The 11,545-nt window shown below is 57.3% G+C and overlaps 1 protein-coding gene across 10 annotated transcripts in view; it reads left to right on the top strand.

The window, feature by feature from the left end:
* The first annotated feature begins 8,120 nt into the window (after positions 1-8,120).
* Positions 8,121-11,545, top strand: part of ILF3 (interleukin enhancer binding factor 3) — a 28,968-nt gene continuing 25,543 nt past the window's right edge. For 5 of the 10 annotated variants that reach the window (XM_070623652.1, XM_070623651.1, XM_070623650.1 and 2 more), the window contains exon 1: positions 8,121-8,461. The gene's annotated coding sequence lies outside the window, so the exon portion shown is untranslated. The remainder of the gene's footprint in view (positions 8,462-11,545) is intronic. The other 5 variants (XM_070623649.1, XM_070623648.1, XM_070623647.1 and 2 more) reach the window with 1 other exon arrangement.

Here is an 11,545-nt window from a genome sequence, read left to right as displayed (position 1 = left end):
AGTCCAGCCACTTGGGAGCCGCCCAGCTGCAGAGCAGGGCGCGGCCGCCCCGAGGCTCGCGGCTGCCCCCTGGTGCCGGCTGCCCGCCTTTGCATGCTAACTGCCCTCCTCCCTCCGCACCCCGCCCCGGAATTCTTTCCTAATTAGCCATTGCTGTTTTGAGTCTTTTCCATCCGCGTTCCAGGACGCTCATCATTCTGCCGAGGAGGAAATTAAGGCAGAGAGGTTGGGTGATGTGTCTGAATGTTGCCCAGAGGAAAAGGGGCAGAGAAGGCGCTGGAATCCAGGTCTCTGACCCCGAAGCCCTCATCCCACACCCTGTGCTGATGCCCTCTGGGTACCCCGCTCACCTCCACCCTCTGAGTTTGTTCTTTCCTTGCCACCCCGCCCCCCGCCCCACCTCCTGTTAGCCCCGCCTCCAACATAGCCGCTAAACCTGCCCACTTCTCCCCTGTCTTCAGCTCCCACTGTCACTCATCTGGACAGTGCAGTCTCTTTCCTTGGTCCCTGGCCCTCGCTATTCCCTCCCCTCCTCCACTGTTCCCCCGTTACCGCACGAAGATGGGGTCCTATCCGATGTGCATTAAAAAAGCCAACTATTACAGCATCAGCTTTATTGCTATATGGATCGGTAAGGAGCCGGGGGCACGTGCTGTCCGGTCTGTCTCCCCGATCCGAATTTGTGGGAGGAAGGGCAGGGCGGTCTGAAGCGTGGAGACAGATGATTGGAGGTGAGAGAGGTGAGGTGACTGAGGGTCTGCGCAAGCGTGGTCGAGCTCCGTGGCTCTTTGCAGGACGCATGTTCACAATATAGGTACATTAGTATGCTCTGAGGGGGGAGTTTCCAGCCCCTTGATGTCAAAAGGGTCACTTCTCCGGCATTTGTGCAGGCCCAGTTGATGGGTTGGTGGCCTCGACTGGCCTGAACTGGATGAGAGGTCGTTTCTCAGTTCCTGAAAAACCACTCTTAATTACACTGTTGATAAGATGGGGTCAGCTGAACGGGCCCAGGAAGGCCCTCGGTCATACCCCAAAGGCACAGATGGACGCCTGTGAACAGCTGAGTGTGTTCACACTCCTTCTCTGCTCAAGAACCCTCCATGGCTCCCACTTTACTCAGTAAAAGCCAAAGTCCTCACTGCAGCCCACAGGCCCTGGCCTATCCGCCCTGCCACCCGCCTCTCGCTGACTCACCCACCACGCCGGCCCCAGCGCTTATGCCTGAAATGCACTCCACCTGGCTCTTTGCGTGGCTAGCTCCTCATCATCCTCTGCTTTCCACTCAGGGGTCTCCTCCAGGAAGCCTTCCCTGCTCATCTAAAGTTGGCCTCTCTTGTTGATGACCGCATCACCCTGTTGATTTTCTTCATAGCACTTGTCAAACCTGTCATTATTTATTTGTATTTCACTTGCTCACTGTCAGCCTCCTCACCAGTGTGTCAGCTCACAGAGGAAGATCTTCCTCTTCTTTACCCCGTTACCCCAGGCAGGGCAGAGTGCCTGGTGCACAGCAGGCACCCAGGATACAGCCCAGCACAGCCAAATGAATATAAAGAGCTTGGCATGGTGCCTGGCCCTGGCAACGTGCACAGTATTAGTGACTATTATCAGGGGGGCCAGCCCTGTGGTCTAGTGGTTTTAAGTTTAGTGCACTCTGCTGGGCGGCCCGGGCTTGGTTCCTGGGCGTGGACCTACACCACTGGTGGGCATCCATGCTGTGGCAGTGACCCACATACAAAACAGAGGGAGACCGGCAACAGATGTTAGCTCAGGGTGAATCTTCCTCAGCCAAAAAAAAAAAAAAAGTAGTATTCACCAGCATTTAGGTTTCCAATCTTTTATGCATGCTCAGAGCCCTCTGGTTGCTGTGCACAAAGAAACTGTACGACACAAAAGCAGAAGCAGAGACCAATGAGGAGGCTACCGCACTGGTCCGGGTCCGTGCTGATGGTGGGCTGGACTCAGGTGGTCTTGGTGAAGGTGACGAAAGCATGCAGATTCTCGATATAATTTGAAGATGGAGCTGACCTGATGGATTGCATGTGTGAAGTGAAAGAAAGAGGCGCTGGGGAAGCAGGGCTGCGAGGGAGCAAGCTCAGGCGGAGTCCTGCCAGGGCCCATAGTCCATCCCGCAGGGAGCTCTGGAGGCTGTTCCATCTCCGAGTTGTCCGCACCCGTCAGTCGTTGCCTAAAGGCTGCCCTGGGGGAACGTAAGCTCCAAGGCCCTTCTGATGCTCTGAGTGGGCAGGCAAAGGGATGCTGGCACGTGGTCCAGAGGCCAGGGGAGGTTCTCTGAAAAGAGCTGCAGGTGCCGGCGCTTGTGCAAAAGCAGACAAAATGCTTGTAGAGATGCAAAGAAACAATAATGTGGATGGAAGGGATCCAGGCAGGTGGGTTTATTTTGCACCCACTTTATACAAAATCTCCAAAGGAAGCTGTGACATAGATGGTCAGATACGTGCGTCTGGACCTCAGGGGGGAAAGCCAGGCTGGAGGCAGGCAACGGAAGGGCTCAGTGCTCTGACGGCCTTAAGTCGAGGGACTGGCTGGGGTCACCTGTGGGTGAGTGTCGAGAGAGGCGAGGTGAGGCCTGGGGAGGAGAGAGCCACAGGGGGTGCCTGGAGCTATGTGGAAGGCGCCACAGGTGCTGGTGGCTGCGGTGGTGGTGGCGGGAGGACACGGCTGGGAGTGACTATCTCCTTGTGAAATCAGGCGGCCAGCAGCTCAGAGCGGAGCATGCAGAGAGGGTGGAAGCTGTGAGAAGACAGAAAGCGTGGGAAACCAGCTCACCGCGTGGGAGAGCGCCCCACAAACAGGGACGCTGGGCTGCAGGAGGCGCGGGCAGAACTGGACGTGGCCGGGCTGATGGAGAGGCGTAGGGACTCAAGCAGTCCCCTGGGCAAGGGCACGATGCCGGAGCGATCCCCTCCCTCTGCTGCCCGAGGTCTCGCACAGCTTTCAACAGACTCAGGTGAAAGCCAGTTTCCACGTGGGTCCAGGGTCCCCGCAGGACCCATCCGCCCGTTCCCAGATGTCCCTTTCTCCCCTCTGCCCTCGCCAGCCCCATTCCAGCCCCTGGGGCCTCCTTGCTGCTCGTCCACAAGCACGGTCCCACCTGTGGGACTTTGCACCGGCTGTTTCCTCTGCCTGGAAGGCTCTTCTCCCAGCAGTCGGCTTGGCCTCAGTCCCTCAGCTCCCCGTGACTTTCCCGGGCGCCGCCTGGCTTAAAATCGCCTGCCCCAGCTCGGCAGCCCTGGTTTTCTTTTCGTCCACCACACTTGCCACCATGGGACACAGCACACACTCTGCTTGATTCTTGTCCGCCTCCCCAGGGCAGGGCCAGGGCATGGTGGTGTCGCTGTGTCCCCGGCAGCTGCTTCGGGCTGCCCAGCCTTCAAGGCCAGCTCCTCCCGGCCCTCCTGGAGGTCTGTTAGCAGCAGGCTGTCCTCAAATTCTTTTCTGCTTGCGTTGGCCAGCGTCCATATTCGTGGTCTGCTACTCTGAGAGCTACAGATCCAGAGAATGTGGAGGGAAGCCAGGCCAGGAGGGGCCCCGCTGCCCTTTTAGAAACGAGGGGTGCAGGCACAGGCGTGCTGGCCAGGTACAGGCCGCCAGAAAGCTCAGTGGCCCAGGCAACTAACAGACACAAAGAAGTTCATGCTGGATGCTTCCAATTCTGGAACATTCTAGAATAGGTAAAGTGAATCCTGGTGATGTAACAAGAGGGCCGGGAATTGGCTACAGAGAGCAGAGGGAACGTTCTGGGGTGGTGACAATGTTCCTTACCTTGACTGGGGTGGTGCTTGCACAGATGTAGACTCTGTAAGCATTTACCAAGCTATGCACTTAGGACTGCGGATGCTAGACCTCAAAGTGGATTAAGGGGAATGGGGGGAGCTCCCTTGTGGCTCACCTATCCATGAGGCCGGACTGCCTTGGGTACAGTGGGGGGCAGGTGTGGTGGCTGACACGTCCACTCACTCATTCACTCTTGATTTTCCCAGGCCTCTAAGCCAGGCACTTCGTGGCTAGATATACGGGAGTGAACAAGAACTGTGTTTCCCCATCTCAGACTTCACCAAGGGAGTAAGGGAGACATAACAAATAACTAAATATAGAGTAGGTAGTGATAAACACTTGGAAGAAATAGAACATGGTGGTTAGGGCAGGTGGGTCTCTCTGAGGAGGTGACACAGGGCAGAGAGCTGAGAGAGGTAGGGAGGGAGCTGTGAAGACTGAGGGAAGGGCGTTTCAGGCAGAGGGAACAGCCAGCACAAAGGCCCTGAGGTGAGGGCGCTTGAATGAATGAGTGGAGTAACGTGAAAGGACACATCGAGCTGTATACCCTGGGCTTACATCCTCCCAGCCCAGCGGCCCCAGCAGAAAGACCCAGCTCTTTCTCAGACGATCACAAGCAGTCCCAGAGCTGCCTCTCCTTGGGCCCGTTTTGTGAAACGCCATCGCTGAACCAGTCACTGGGCCGAGGGAGAAGTGGGGTTCTGATGGGTGAGGCCCAGGGCAGACGCTGGGAGGCAGGAATAAAGCGGGGGAGAGGCGGCTCCCCAAAAGCAAGTCTTGGTCCTCAGAACAAAGAGGGAGTGGAGGCCCAACAGGCAAAAGCTGCAGACACTGCTCCATGGGAAGAGCAAGAGCAGCAGGGATGTGAGGGTGGCACAAGGGTCCCGGCAGGCAGAGATGACCGACTCAAGGGGCCTGGGGTCCTACGCATGGCCCGAACGACAGCCTCAATGTTTGTGGCTATGTGCATGTTTCCCCCACAAGTCGCAACATCCTGGGGCTCAAATGATGTGGCTGTGCCTTGGTTTCACTTTTGCTCCATCTTTTTATTTTAGTTTTAAAAAGTGTCAAAAAATACACAAAATTTATCATTTTAACTATTTCTAAGTATACAGTCCAGTGGCATTTAGCACATTCACACTGCTGTGCAGCCATCCCCACCATCCGTCTCCAGAAGCTTCTCATCTTCCCAAACTGAAGCTCTGTCCCCATTAAAGACCCCTCCCCCAGCCCCTGACCCCCATGATTCCACTTTGTCTCTGTGAATGTGACTCCACTAGGGACCTCCTGTGAGTGGAATCATATATTATTTGTCCTTTTGTGACTGGCTTATTTCACTGAGCACAGTCTTCAAGGGTCATCCACATCATAGCATTTGGCAGAATTCCCTTCCTTTTTTAAGGCTGAATACTATTCCACTGTACATATACAGCACATTTCGTGTACCCGTTCATCCATCAGTGGACACTGGGCTGCTTCCACCTTTTGGCCATTGTGGGTAATGCTGCTATGAATATGGAGATACCAGTGTCTCAAGTTCCTGCTTTCATTTCTTTTTGGGCACACACCCAGAAGCAGAATTGCTGGGTCATATGGTAATTCTCTGCCTAGTCTTTCAAAGAACCACGACACTGTTCTCACTCCATCTTTTGGCTCAGGTTTCTTCCAGACTGCTTCATTCTCTATGACGTTTTTTCATCAGGGTACACCCTGTCTTCCGACCACACCTGCCTTGACGATCAGAGACATGAGGGCATCTCTTGCCCCAAAGGCCCAGGCCTGATGCTCACTTGCTCCGACTGCCTGATTTTGGTGACTAGTGTTGGCATCAGGCAGTGGGAACCTGCCAACTCAACTACAGAGAAGCGAGGGAGATGGGTGGTCCCCCAAAGCACTGTGGTCAACCAAATGCCACTCCACTGAGGGGGAGGCAGCAGACACAGTCAGAAAGCTTTCAAGGGGAGGAGTTCTTGGATGTGATCAGGGGCGTCTGGGGAGGGGTGCTCTAGGGGGAGAAGTCTCTGCAGATGAGGAAGGCGAGGGCAGAGCAAGTCCCTGCGGACACTGACATCCCAGAGCATGGCGGAACCTGTTTGGACAGAGGGACTGCAAGAGGCGAGGACAGACCTCAGTCTTCACCCAGTGAGGGGGACTGTGGAATGAGGAGAAGAGGGGTACAGCCAGACGATGCGGGGTGTCAAGTCAGGCAAGGAGGTGCGAGTGCGGTTGTGCACACACGGAGCTGTTAACCAGGGAGCAGTGGAGAGGAAAGGTGGGAGGCTGGGCCAGAGCGGAGACGCAGGGAGAAAGCAGATGGCATGTGGGGTCTTCCATCTTGGATGGCGCCCCGAGAGAGAGCATGGACAAGGAAGGCAGAAGCTTGCAGCTGGAAACGTCTCCTCCAGCAGCTCCCGGGGGGTGGGGAAGGGGTGGGTGCACACAGAGGGCACCTCTAAGGGAGTTCTGGTTTCCTGACATTTCCACTGCAGCCCCACGGATGTCTCACTCTAAGCCAGGCTGGACGGGCACGAGGCCAACAAGCAACACGCATGTCCACAGCCGCTGCTCCAGCCCTCGCAACACGCCCGCCACACCGGCAACCGTTTGAGGTTGAAAAACTGTCCAAGTCCGTCCTGGGCTCCTCCAAGGAGGTCGTGGTTTGATCTGAAGTCTCATGCCTGTCATTACCATCCTATCTGTGCCTGCGAAACGGATGTGACAAGCGCTGCCTCAGAGGAGCGAGAGCCTCAAAACCAGGTTCTTCAGGAATGCACGCAAGGGCCCCTCCCAGGGACGGCCTGTGGACCTGGAGTCAGAAACGAGGGACTGTCCCTGTTCTGCCACTTGGCAGCGCTGTGGGCTTAGACAAGCTGCCCGGCCTCTGAGTCCGGCCCTCGTGTGTCAAACAGACACCGCTGGGCTCTAACTTAAATGTCAAAGCCAGTTATCATTCTCACAGTCACGGTGACCTTGAACCACCGAAACTTACTTTAGCCAATCTCGTCTAAACACACGCCCCCTTACTTTTACCAAACCCTTCTTCAATCTCAACCTCTACTCGTTTAAGACAGATCTGCAAGTAAGGGAAAAAACAGTAAGATGCAGAATGTCTTATTTACGTGAAAAAAGGCCATAAAAACACAATTTAGCATCTTTAGGCGTAAAACATCTCTGCAGCGAGACACAAAAACCTTGACGCTGGCTGCCAAGGAGGAGCGTAGACACGTAGACAAGGAGGGAGACTGACTTTGTCCTTTCACATCCTTTTGCACATCTGACATTTACATCATGGCAATACCTGATCGGCTCAAAATCCTAAGTAAAGCGTAAATGAAAAAGAAAATCGGGACGCACGGCATGCACTCATTCCTGGAACCACATTTTCACCTCTTACCTCCCGGATAATAGCTATCATTTGGGGGCATTTCTTCCGCCCAAAGAGTCGTGCCGAGCGCTCCTTTAAAAAGCTCATCACCGTTTTGCAGACACGGAAACAGGGCTCAGCATCCTGCATCCTTCACACGCGAGCGCACCGCCCCCGCGCCAGGCGGGGAAGCTCCGCGACAGGAAGAGCCGTGAGTCTCCAGGCCTTCCCACCCCTCGGGAGGCGGGACAGCCCCTTGCTCCCACCTGCAGCCTCGCCCCCGCGCACCGCCTGCCGAGCGGCCCGACCCCGACCCCGGGGGGAGGGAGACCGCACGCCGGGCATCCGACAGGCGCCGGGCCCGGGCCGTGAGCCCTCGACGCAGGTCTTTGTGTTGCCTGGGCCTCAGTTTCTCCATGTGGGTGAAGGGGGCCGGAGGATCCCGAGCAGCCCGGCTCTGCCATTCCGAGGCTCCGGCGCCGGCCCCGGGCGGCAGCGGGGAGCCCGGCCCGGCCGCTCCTCGCACGCGCCTCTCGGGTCCCCTCGGCTTCTCGCGGGAGATGCGGGCAGGAGGGAGAAAGCCCCGCGGGGCGGCCTCCGACAGAGGCCGAACTTCCGAGACCGAGATCCGGCCGCTCGGAAGCCGCTCACGCGCCCGCCTGTCAGAACCGTTTCCGCCAACGTCCTCATGGCGACGGGGGTAAGATGGCGCCCACGCAGGCGCACACCGTCGCAGCCGCACGGAGGCTCCGCCCCTCGCCCGGAGTCACGTGGTCACGGCCGCTCCGAAACCGCCATTGAAAAAAAGAGCGGCGGCGTGGTCACGTGATGCAGGCCTCCCAATACGGCAAAGGGAAGGCGCCAAGGACCTGGTCACGTGCCCAAGGCGGACTCAGAATCCGCCACCATCACATGATCCAGAGGAGCCCTCGGAAGGGGAGGGACGCGTTCCGACGCCACGTGACGGGACACGCAACGCCCACGCTCCTGTCACGTGACCAGAGCCCGCCTCCTTATCTCTCCGTCCCTCCCTCCCTCTCGGGCTGGGCCTGCGTCGAGCGGCAACGCGGCGGCGAGGGGGCGGGGCTCCGGCCGGTCACGTGCTCCCGCACCTCCCCGGCGCGCGCCCGCCCGCCCGCTCGCCCCCGGCCCCGGCTCCTCCTCCTCCTCTTCTCGCCATTGCAGTTGGGACTCGGCAGCCCGGTGCGCACCGCGTGGCTTTTAGGGGGGGAGACCCCGGCAGGCTGTGGCAGGAGGGCGGCGGCGGCGGCTGCGGTCGGGGAAGGGGACGCCGACAAGGTAAGCGTCAATGTGGCGGCGGCCCGGCCCGCTCCCGCCTCTCCCCCTCCCCCGCCCGGCCTCCCGCTCTGCGCGGGCCCGGCGGAGGGGTCGGGGTGGCCGGGCCGGAGGCGCCCCGCGCTCCCCGCCTCCGCCCGGGCCCCTCGCCCCGGCGCCCGGCTCCCTCCTCCCCCGCCAGCCTCGCTCCCGCGCTCGGCCGTTACTCTCCCCCATTGTGCCGAGGAAACAAAATGGCGGCGGCGGCGGCGGCGAGGCCCGGTGCGCGCGCATCCGCCCCCCCTCGCGGCCCCTCGCCGCCGGCGGCGCCTCGCGCGGGGGGTGCGCGCGCACCGGTCCCGCCGCCGCCTCCCGCGGGCCGCGCTTTGTCTGTTGCGGCGCCCGGCGCGCACGTGCCGGGAGCACACACCCCCTCGGGCCGGGAGCATCCTGGCCTGCGCGGCCGCGGCCACCCCCCTGCTCGCCCCCTCCTCTTTGTGCCCGGCCCTCCCCGGCTTCCAGGAGGGTCCCAGGTTCCCGAGGCGGGAAATGTCGCCTCCTTTGTCCTTACGTGGCGCGGGGAGGTGGACCCCCTCCCTGGAATCCCGTCTCTACGCGAACGGCACTGGAGGGCTTTGTGGCTTCACGGGGTTCCCGCATCTCTGGACCACCAGGCCTCCCCGCAGATCAGGATCCAAACTTGCGGGAGGGTTGAGGCTTGCTCTTTCTTTTAGTCCAGGTGGTTACAGACGTTGGATCTTCTTTCCAGATTGCTTAGGCTTTGCGTGCTCCCCCAAAACGGTGATGTGGTGCGATCTTGGGGTACACTGTGGTCTCCAAGGTTGAGATCCAGACATGAGCGCTGGAAACCCTATTCTAGCTGGTTTCATCAAGTGGTTGAGTAGCCGAGATTCTTGGGTTTGTTCTTGAGGTTCTGCCCTGCTCAATCCTCCGCCTGGATGAATTGTTTGGGGTGTACAGTGATCAACATGTCCTCCACCAGCTTGGGGGAGAGTAAGCTGTCTCTCCAAAATTGAGTGACAGTGGCTTGCTGTTCTGCTTTAGGGGGCATGATGGATCAGCAAGAAAGCATCACTTTCCGTGATAAGCCTACATTTTCTGGACTCAGGTATTCTAGCGATGCTGAATCTGGTTTTCTGCTTGCTTAGGATTCTGCCGTCTTTCAAATAAGTGGTCTGGTGGCATATTTGGGGTCCATCGGAAAACGCCAGGTTCCGCCCGAAGTTAGGATTCAAATTTAGGACTTTTGAGTCTTCCTCAGGTATTTGTGGTTGGGAGTCTCCACGGATGGCTCACAGTGCTGCCACTATGCTTTGTGTGTGATGCTTTGTGTGTGGTCTCGTGGGACGCAGCTACAGTAGCCGCTCAGGCTGTGAATGAAGTGTGGGAACCAGAGGCTCATTCACAGCTGGAAAAGGGGCAAAAGGCGCCAGGGCCCAGGCAGGTGCTACTCTTCCGGTCCCTAGTCCTCAGGTCTTTGCCCCTGAGCTGTCTCTTGGCCATGTGGGCAGGTCCTGGTCTCGGATTTGTGAATGGAATCTGTGCAGGCCCTAGTATTGTCTGGAGCCTGGCAATTATTGCCAGGCTTGGCCTTGCCAGCACTGGATGCTCACTTATCAGTCTCTCTACCTTCCGGAGCTTGGGAGAGCTTGGGAATCACCCTCTTTCTGGAGCAGAGGTGCCTAATTGTTTGCAGTTTTTGTTTGTTTTGCCCTGATTGAACTTAGAGTATTGCCTATTGGCAAAAATTCCTTTAGTACTTAGAATTATTTTGGAGGCTCATCTTCCTAGGTGTCTGTTATTTTCTTAAAATCGTCCTGTGGAGATGCCACATTGGCCAGAGGCCGCTGCTACTTTGTTGTTGCTATCTGGTGCTCATTTTCCTGCTCCCCTGCTTCAGTCTTCCAGGTGGAGCCAGTGAGGAGGAAGGAGCCTTCTGCAGTCTATGGGCCTCTTCCCTTGGGGTCAACAGCGGGCACCATCTTGTCCGTCTGTGGACCTCAGCAAGAGGTGAGGGTGGAAGTGCGCTCGCTTCTGGATAGGTCTGGGGAGTTGGGCCTGGGACAGCGCCCTCTTAACTGCCGCCCCCATCCTGATTGCATTTGATGGCCCAGAGGACTTATTGTTTTCCCCAAGAAACTCGGGTTTGCACCTGTGTGGCCTTGCCCTCCTGCCGCGTTTCGTCAGTGAGTTGATGGACCTTGTTTAGTTTCAGAAGCTGTGTGAATGTCACCATCCGGTCTTGGCTTGTGTGTCGCCGAGTGGTGACCCTGATTTGCATCCTGCTTTGATTGCACCTTCAGGAGTGAGGATGCTCTGGGCTCTGTATGGTGGATCCTTTTTATCTTAGCGAAGTCCCGGGAGAGGAAGATTTGATTTCTGTTTCCAGCAGCCGGGCTGGGAATTAGAGACAAGTAGGAATCTGACCGCAGCTGACACACAGTTTGTTCGTGGAGGGGGCGTGGCCCTGAAGGGACAAGGCGGCTTCAGACACCTGCTGCAGCCAGTGACAGTTCTGTGTGGACGACTCGCTGCCTGAGGTTTATAACTTAGGGTGAGTCGGTGCTGCCTCTCCGTGGTGCTGGCAGCGTCACAGAGTGGGTAGTAGAAGCGCGGTGGCCAGGTGGCTGTCGGGGAGCCTTGTCAGCGCACTGACTTGCTGAATGGGTCCTTGCCATGCTGATGCTCTGTTAGATCCCTGAGAGATTCCTCCCGGGCAGCACCTTATAGGTGAGCCCATTATCAGTTGCAGTTGGAAATTCAGACAGACTGCTAACATCTGCTATTTTCTGACTATCTTGAGAAAGCAATGTCCAGTTGAAATTTAATTTGTTTTCTCTTCTCGTTGACTGTCCACATAATGAAGAAATTGAAAACATAGCCGCTAGCTTTAACAGGAAAGGGGGTTTACTATCCAAGGGCCGTCTTCTTGTGGGCCACATGTTGATCACCAAGGATCATTAGTTACGGAGTTGGATGTGCGTGCTTTTATTATCAGTGTCTGAATTTGTTACACATGATTTTGATAATGTTAGGTGATCTGTGAGAAGAAGTGCTATTGGCTCTTTGAGATCCAGGATAATTTTC

This window comes from Equus przewalskii, chromosome 6, assembly GCF_037783145.1.
Source record: "Equus przewalskii isolate Varuska chromosome 6, EquPr2, whole genome shotgun sequence".
Taxonomy (NCBI): domain Eukaryota; kingdom Metazoa; phylum Chordata; class Mammalia; order Perissodactyla; family Equidae; genus Equus; species Equus przewalskii.
Note: the sequence above shows the minus strand (reverse complement) of the source record. Positions and strands in the feature narration are given on the sequence as shown.